The sequence below is a fragment of the Telmatherina bonti genome (assembly GCF_933228915.1).
Source record: "Telmatherina bonti genome assembly, chromosome: 13".
NCBI lineage: Eukaryota > Metazoa > Chordata > Actinopteri > Atheriniformes > Telmatherinidae > Telmatherina > Telmatherina bonti.
In genome coordinates, this window is record NC_136611.1 from 25,469,742 (window position 1) to 25,478,597 (window position 8,856).

Consider the following 8,856-nt stretch of genomic DNA (forward strand, 5'->3'; position numbering starts at 1 on the left):
TCTGCAGGGAAAAAGGAGAAACAGAAATAGTTGTGAATATGAAGGAATTCTACCGCTTTAAAGATAAGCCTTTTTTTATCAAGCGGTTGCATTGCACCTCCCCATGTGATGAATATCTAATTAGACTTTTTTCAATATACATTTCAAAATCCAATTAGTCCATACAAAAACGGAACGTTGCTGTCCCAAGGTGACAATAGATTAAAATAGATTGGCAATTTCATCTGATCTCTTAAAGATGCTTCATCTTACTTTTTCTCATTACTCTGTCGCTGTCAAATCAAGCTCTTTAATTCCAGGCATTAAAGAAAAATCACTATCACCACCATCGATGCTTGCAGCAATTATCTACTACCTTGGCGCTTTATTTGGACTTTTCTTTCTTCCTTATTACTCTTGTCTTTCTTTCTTTTCCTGTTTAAATTAAATCAAGCATTTGCTAGCAAAACCAGGGTCACAGCAATAACTCAGCCTTGTAAAACCAGTACTGCTAAATCAATTTAAGGCTAGGCATTCTGATTTACTAGCTTTACTAGTCTTCAGTTCAAGTCGCAGATGAATTTTGCAGAATTGCAACAGAACCACGAAGCCGTTGGTATGAATTGAAACAAAATCATCAATACAGCGCATAAAAATGTGCTGTATTGATGTGAAAAAGTGAGGACAAATTAAAAATGTGGTGAAAGTGCAGCCTGCAAAATCTTGCACATGCAAGCCCTTGGTTATGTAAGAAAAAATAAAATCAACCGTAATCTGTTGTACTTGCTTGTAGTTTGGCAAAGCAAACAGGTGATGTGCTGCAACTTTGTAAACTCATTATCTAATGACTGATTTTCTCTTATAAATTTAATTAGCAAGCCAACAATTGTAGAATAAACTAAAGAAAAATATAAGAAACATGACTTCTGCACATTTTCTTAACCAACCTGCAAAGTACATATATGTTTCTCTCTCTCTCTCTCTCTCTCTCTCTCTCTCTATATATATATATATATATATATATATATATATATATATGTGTGTGTGTGTGTGTGTGTGTGTGTGTGCGTGTGTGTGTGTACATATATTGAATTATAAAGCCATGTCTATGTCCACAGTGCATATTCACTGCAAGCTGTTTCCACTCCAGACTCCACTAAAGTTGTCATGAGTTTGCAAATGTTCCTTGCTTATCCGTTCCTTCTTTCATGCATGTTTACATTAAAACACGGCAGTATAATAAGCATGATTACTTATAAAAAATGATTGAGGAAGCTCCATTGTTGAAACCATTGCAGGGGCTCAGTTGATGAGTATCTACATGGTAGCCATCTTTGCCATCTTGTTTTTGGAATATTTATAAAGACCTTGAGGCTTTTATTGCTGTTCTAGAGATTTTTCCAGGACTTTCAAATGCTTTACAGACTTAATTCGATAAACATAAAAAAAGCAGAAAAAATAAGTTTTATAGATATATTTCAAACAAACAACTGCTTCTGCTCTGGGTGAAAATTTGTTTTCTTTCAAAATGCCCTACCGGAAATTATGAAGTGTTAACCATTTTTCTGATTCTGACCATTATTTTATTTTGTTTTATTTCATTTTATTTATTATTTCATTTTATTTCATTTTATTTATTTATTTATTTTTTTTAGTTTATTTTAGTTAGTTTATTTTGAAAGTCTGACTTTATACCATGTAATCATGACACCAGGCCCGTTTAAAAGGCCTTTTCAAGGTGCTGCACATTTGAACACAAAGTGACTTCCAAGCATGCATGGGAGTAAAATTGACTCTTGCATGTATCTTCTATTTAATTTGCACATCCACACATCTACACTAACAATATTCTGCACACGGTTTTGCAGGCAATGCTGGTTACTCCCTCAACTTTCTGTGAGTAAATCACCAGTACACATTTAACATTTTCACTTACAAAATTTTCATGTAGATGTCATAAATATGTTACAGTAAATCTGACACTTAAGCGCACTCATTAAATGTGCCACTTTTTCACATTTTTAATGACTTCACTAACCTGAGACACAGAAATACAAGCATATCAGCACATGACTGTACAATGTGGGCTATCAGTGTTTGCTGAAGGACACTCACATATTTCTTAGCATCAAGGATTTTTAAGCTGCCAAAGGGGCTTGTGTGATTTTACTGTTCCTTTTGCATGTTCTAGTAAAAATAAGAGATTTGACGAGTGAATTTGTGAACTGTATATCAGATTTCAATACACAATCAAATCAAATTAAATAGGCTTTTTGTAGGGAGGAGTGGGGTGTTACATATTCATTGCTCATAATAATAAACTCATCGTAATGTGTCCAACATTCCTGTGTGTGTGTGTGGCAGCTGCTGGGGAATGGAATGGAGGAAGATGGCAAGAATTGAATCCTTAACAAGGAACTTACTCATCCACGTGTTTCGTCAATTGCATCCAGAGAATTTTAAATGATTCAGAAAGTTGATCACGTTTATTTTTTCATAAAGATAAAAACAAATGTTTACAAAGTTAAAATCAAGAAGACAGTAATCTCCCCACATAAGAAATTTGCCCTGCACACACACACACACACACACACACACACACACACAGCACTGTCACTCTGACCAGCATAACGGCACACAAAAAGGGAGTGTTTACTGTTTCAGTGTATGGAAATAATTGTAAATAGGATTTTAGTTGTTCATTTGTTTGAATTTTGCATGTTATGTTTTTTTTTTTTTATTGCTATTACCGCTGATAGAAATGTATGAGGACTTGACAGTGTATAGTTACTTCTAAAAAGTTTTTTTTTTAGGTTGGTGGTTGCGTTCTTGGAATTAGCAGATGGAAACTTTATGTTCCTGTATTATTATTAGAGGCTTTTTCCTTGTTATTTTACAGTTTTCATTTTAATTTCTATTTAGAGGCATTTCCACAGACATGGAAATATATGCTGATGATTGCTGAAGTTGTGGATATTCCAATAGCCTAACAATTAAATGCGTGATGTTATTATTTGTGTGAGATTATATGACCGGTTTCACACTTACAACGACTTATTCAACATATCCCATGACCAGTAAATGTTTGCCCAAATAAGTATTAGTTTAGAAACCTTACAAATAAATGTTATGTGGAACTTTGTTTGGTCTATGGAGAATGTAATATTAAATAACCATCTTTGTTTTTTGTTTTTTTAGATGATTTTGTTTCAATTCTAGAGCATTAAATGTACACATGAAGTTCCTAAATGCAAAGCACAATTATTCTTATTCAGTATTCCAAAGTAAATATGAACTGATCACTTTTCTTTCCCATTATACTAACGGTCCATATTCTCAAGATGTTTACACCTCTCCTCTACAACTGGTATATTGAAACACTGTAATCAGAAGAGGTTCATGCCACAGATCACCTCTGTTAGTTGCTGTCTGTGTGTAACTGTGACCTGCTTACAAGGAGTTTGTAGCAGAGTTGCTTTGAGCTTGCATCACTTAGACCTGCAACTGTGTTTGCAAGGCTTCCTCACTTTGAGCTAATGCAGCTATCAGAGACACCGCCTGAAATCATGCTCATGCAGCTCACTCAAGCGCTTGTGTGTGGACTCAATCAAACAACCGAGTCTGGTTTCAGTCTTATCTGTTTTGTAGTATACAGACACCAACTTGTGGTGGAGATTTACAGAAAAAATATCTTTTTCTTTATTTCTTCCTCTTCACTTTGCCTCAAGGAAGCTGCTCAGTGCTTTGGCAACCTTAAATGCCAGTCTCACTGCAATATAAAAGAGTGATTGTTTCTTTATTCTCAGTAGGCTTTGTGTTCTGCAGAGATAGTATGCTAGGTGTGTTCTCAGCGAAAACTGTATGCCTACATGTGTGTGTGTTTTCTCAGCAATGCTTTTGTTGACTGTGTGAAACAGACACTTTTTAACTTCGCCTTTTGGAGTCATAGCTCCTCAGAGAGAGAGAGCAAAGGCAGTGAGTTGGGAGAAAGTGACAAAGCAAAAGGTATGAGGTGTGTACCAGGACAGAAGACTCAACCACACACACGGACATGTGATCACTGATACACACATTTACTCTCGGCCTCTCAGCAGGCTGCCAGATTCCCCGCTGAACAAGCCAGGAATGAAACCCAAAGCTAACGCGTGTGTTCTCTCTGACCACAGCTGCTCCGCTCTCACGCTCCCTGAGATGTGTCCCCCCCCACACACACACACACACCCACGCAAACCCACGTACACACACACCTAAACACACAGACTGCCGGGACAAAATAGCTACAGAAGATTTAAAAACACACAGAATTTAATATAGTTTCTTTTTCCCTTTCTTTTGCCAGTTTTGCCAGTCACAGCTCTCATCACCATTCAGTCGGGTCACGACCAAAGCGGCATCAGAGATGAACTCTCTGCAAAGCCACAAAGGAGGAGAAGGAACGAGAAGAAGAGGTCATGACCATAGTGGCACAGAAATGAACCCTTGACTTTCACCAGGAGACTGAGCAGAGCGAAGGGAAAGAGAGGTGTATTGCTAACAAATTAGTTTTGGCTCGTCTTTAGAGATTGGCCTTTTTGATTGGTTCCTGCAGTCTCTTTGGCACACAGCAATTAGGAACCACACAACCCCTGATCTCCACAGAGACAAAAGCTGGAGAAGCCACTCTGTGCTGCCGTGTTACTGAACCCTGGCTGCTTTCTGGTAAAAATGCAAAGGAATGAAGAGAAAGAGAAAGCTAGTTAAATGCAGAAGGAAAGAATGGAAGCATGAGGTGTATGTTTGTAATTTGGTCAGTGTAGACATCAAATTGTAAGACTCTTAATGAAACTGTTATTTAATGTTTATAGTTCAACATCAAGCAGGCTAAATCTGAAAATGCAGCCTTTTTATGAAAATGTCTTAGTCCACACCCACCTGCATTATTAAAATATTACATAAATGCCTGAAGCTTGCTCTGCATTTGCACACGATTGCACTATGTTTTGTGTTTCTGGAAAGTTTAGTTCTCTGCTGGAAGAAAAAGCACTGATTAAGCAATTATTATTATTATGATACAGTTGTGTAAAACTGTTTCTCTTTTATTCTAGTAGAAAAAACACACTCCAATGATCTCAGTAGAAGGGCAGGCTTTGAAAGAGCTAAAATAAATCATTCTTATTGTTGACATTGAGCAAAACAAATATATATATATATATATATATATATATATATATATATATATATATATATATATATATATATATATATATATATATATGTTTGTTTTGCTCAATGTAAACATTTTATTCTTTATTCTGTCAATACCTGAGCTGCATCCATACTTTATAATTGAATGTTTTCAGGGCGCTTTCAACAGTACTATTTATATCATATACATTTTTCTAATATTAAATTTATATATATATATATATATATATATATATATATATATATATATATATACATATATATATATATATATATATATATATATATATATATATATATATATATATATGTATATATAAATACTAATTTTGCTTTATTGTATATTTTGCATTCCACAGCATCAAAATATAAAGTCAGTGTAAATTTTAAAACTGAATGAATGCTCCTCGAAAAGAGGAGAGGGATTAAGAAGAAGCAGCGTACAACGCGCTGAAAGTCAAATACAGTATTCCCAGTTGAATTTTTGGAGATTTGTATTTGAATGTTGGCTGGTTTGAGTATTTTAGATGAATATTTTCACTGCAAAGCATATGCTGCTCTGTGATGAAGGTGACCATGGCCTGTGTGGGGGTGTGTGTGTGTTGCTGCTCTTGCTCATTTTCAGTCAGAGCCCCTGTGGGGGATCACTGCGTGGTCACTGCAGGGTGTCCTCCTGTCCTCCCCTCTCTTCAGCCACACCATGCTAACCCATTATGACACATTCACTGTCCTGCTCCCACGAATCTATAGAGTGTGTGTATTACATTATATGGGTGTGTATTTAGACTGAATTATACATTTTCTGTCAATAAAAATCAATATTTTACACTCAAATTCAAATGACTATGAGCTCCAAATGCTTAAATTTCCCTTTATAGGTGATTTTCTGCCACTTATCTTGCTGAATTGGAGATAATGTCAATCAGTTTTGTAGTTAGCTGCAGTCAGTCTACTGGTGACAGGATTCGTCAACACAGGCAAACAACCTCCATCCAGAATGTTGTTCAATTATTGTGCAGATTTGCAGCTGTTTTTAAGCTGCTGCTTAAAACTTTACAAAGAGGAAAAAAAAACTTCTTGCTCTATCGATGTGATGATTCAGTGTAGCTCCATCTCATGGATACATGCCTGTAACTTGAACTTTGAATATGTTTCAAAAACAAGCTGAGCAATGAGGGTGAAAAAAAAGAGTCTGAATTAAGTCAGAAATCTACTTGTGCTGATTATTTTTTTCATTATTACCTTGTATCAGTTTCCCTCTTGTTAATTCTCATTCTGTTTCCTCTCCGCTCTCTTCCTCTCCACACGAGGAAAGTTACAGAAGAAGTTCGCTCAACTCCTGTGGCTTGGGTGGCTTCTCATTGTGTTCTTTATTCATGTGTTATTTGTTTATGTGGATTAATAATTAAAAATTTGGTGCATTTTACAAAGGTTCAAGTCTGCAGATAATGATTCCTCTCCATTCTCTCCCAGTGGGTTGTGTTTGTAATTTTCTTGAATATAAAAGTTGCATAATTCATGTGTATCGACGGGCCGCATCTATTAATTATATCAGTCTTTTAGGTGCTTGCGTCTTTACCATATCTTCTTCTCCTTTTGGTCTTCTCTTCATTCTTCTTCTTTGTCTCAGTGTGTCTTTTTTCTGAATTAAAAGAGCACTAAAGGCTTTGCAGCATTTCCTTTTCTGTTCCTCTCTGATTACTCAGTTCATGAGGGTCAGATGGACTGTGGCCAAGTTTCAGCTTGAAAAAGATGAAGAGAAACAGAGGAGAAAAGGAAAAAGTTTGCAGTGGCACTGTGATGTAAATGCCCTTATTTAGTAATTTATAGAAGAGGGAATTGAGCACAACTCTGTGGAGATTCATAAACTATTGATGTATCTAATCTTTCAGATCCTGCCAACATGATGATCATGATCTGTGTTAGCATGAGATGCTTCAAACCCCCACACACCCACCCCCTCACCACCCACAGCACCCCTCCCCTCCCCGTTCATCTCCTCTGTTCCCCAAAACTTGTTTCTGTCACTTTCCTCCCATGTTTTCTGTTTGGCTTCACTTTCACTCTAAATATTCAACATTGTGTCGTTAATCTTGAGATGAGGCCTGTAATGTCCTACTGCATTACTTTTGCCAGTGCAGATAGCACAAAAAGGTCATTGGATGTGTTTGTAAAAACTGCCAGTATGAACATCTGTTTAGCTTTTTTTTCTTTTTTTAGAGTTTATGAGAAATGAGTCCACCACTTCATGCTTTGCTTTTGTTTTGTTTCATAAACCACCATGTAGAACCAACACCGCTGCTGATTTTTTGTTTTTTTCATTTTTGCTGAAAATTCTGATATAGATTTAAATGTCCCCCTGTCATCTCAACATCGACATATGAATTGTATGAGTTTACTTGAAAGAGACTTTAATGAACTTTATTTGTAAATTCATTCTCTAGTTAATAAGCAACTCATCATTTAGACATTTCTCAGCTCGTCTGCTCAGCTACATGCACTGCAGACAGTGCTGATTGGGTTGTATCTGAAGGCACTTTGCTGGACTCCACTTTGTGAGGAGCCTATAGATTATCCTGAGCAGATTCTCCGTAGTGGAAAAGTTTTCATGCATGCAGACAAATATGGTTCTTGTAAACAAACAAAACAATTAAATCAAAGAGTCGAAACATATATTAAATATGCTGCTTTGCTTTCTCTTTCTTTATTTGACCTCTTCTTTCACTGATCTGTCAAATGTGACCCCTGAACAATAGATATGTATTTCACTTTGTGCAAGAGTAGTTGAGAAATGAAAGGCAGGTAACCTTCTTCTTTTGCAAATTTGTAAAAGCAAGTGATAATGTATGTGAGGCCCTTCACTAACTGAGCTCTGTGACCTCTGACCATCTTTACAGCTTGAACTTTTGAAGCACATGATTAGTCATGAATGTGCCATGATTGTGAAAATTAATGTCAAAAGTCCAAAAGCTTGTGCAATAGGAATTAATATTTAATAGGTAATGTCAATACCTAAGAACAATTCGTTAAACATCTCCTTAAAATAACAATGTTATACCACTTTTTTTTTGGATGACAGTTTAAAATAACTAAACATCCTGAAGTAGAGCTATGAAAGAAACAGCTTTTACATGTGCATACCTGAATAAGATTCACTAATCCCAGATTAAAACTTTCTCTTCCATCCACCACTTGAAATAATGTGTAATATATTCATCTGCTCTTAACTAAAGCAACAGCAGGAATGGGGCTTGAAATCTATGCACATCTAAATAATACAACCATCACTATATGCCAAATCTCACAGGCTATACCCCCCCCCCCCCCCCCTTAGGGTGCACGCCTGGAGCTGATTTGTGTACAAAACAAATCTAATGTATGCTTTCAACACATATTTAACATATGCCAGTCACAAATAAATTATTCAGAAAAGGGGGTTTACATTTTTAATCGTCGCATTTTTGTTTTCTCATTGACAAAAGGAGGAAACAGGAGGACAATAGGTCCATGGAGAGACTTGAAAATAGTTTGTTGATGTTAATTGAGCGTAAAAGTGATGTTAAAGGAATGCAGTGTGCAGGGGCCTGCTGTTAAATAACTATATCCTCCATTTTTATATCGAATTAGTTTAGACTCTTTCACTTGTTAACCCCAGAGCGTGTCCCAGTGCTACAGAAGAAATCATCTATCAAT